Source organism: Hypanus sabinus, unplaced genomic scaffold, assembly GCF_030144855.1.
Source record: "Hypanus sabinus isolate sHypSab1 unplaced genomic scaffold, sHypSab1.hap1 scaffold_1868, whole genome shotgun sequence".
Lineage (NCBI taxonomy): Eukaryota > Metazoa > Chordata > Chondrichthyes > Myliobatiformes > Dasyatidae > Hypanus > Hypanus sabinus.
The window spans coordinates 5,236-5,873 of record NW_026779958.1 but is presented as its reverse complement, the minus strand read 5'-3'; the positions used below and the strand labels follow the sequence as shown (position 1 = coordinate 5,873).

Sequence of the window (638 nt, the reverse complement as noted above, 5' to 3'; positions counted from 1 at the left end):
CCGAGTATACACCGAAATCTGTATATGTATTTGTGAAGTTAACGATTGGGGGGGGGGACATCACTAGTTAATTACTAATCTGTATGCTCGCGTGGGATGTTTCGTAAGTAGCTACATTTTGCAAGGTTGATATATTAAAACATAGTGACCCTGTCTCTGTACCGATATGCGATCTCCCATCATCATCACCTTGTCTCGAAACAATAAAAGTACTCAATTCCCATGCTCTGTCGATTATGCACGAAGATTTTGACCATTACTTTTCAATTTCCTGCAGGGGCATTCCCATGATAATTCATTTGAATCCGAACTGAAAAGTTCACGGTTTATTCTCTGAATCCTGGAGTCTAAAGAGTGTTTCTGCCCAGGATTGAACTGGAGACCTTTCGCGTGTAAAGCGAACGTGATAACCACTACACTACAGAAACACTACAGGGAGCTCAATGTTCTACGCTATTGAGCATCGACCAGACACCCTGCACACCTCCTTCACTCTCCACTCATTCATCTTGTTCTGCAGAACAATCTTTTCTACACCCAAGAAATAGAAAACGAAATTCTCTCTTCAGCCTGGTCTTTTTCGTGGGTTGGCCTATGTAAAGAGCAGACGAGCTTCAGCGATGAGAGCTCCGGTCTGT

At 43.1% G+C, this 638-nt stretch overlaps 1 non-coding gene across 1 annotated transcript; it reads right to left on the bottom strand.

The window, feature by feature from the left end:
• Positions 1 to 355: 355 nt before the first annotated feature.
• trnav-uac (transfer RNA valine (anticodon UAC)) lies at positions 356 to 428 on the bottom strand. Its single transcript has one exon. It is a non-coding gene; the product is annotated as a tRNA-Val (tRNA).
• Between the last annotated feature and the right edge of the window lie 210 nt (positions 429 to 638).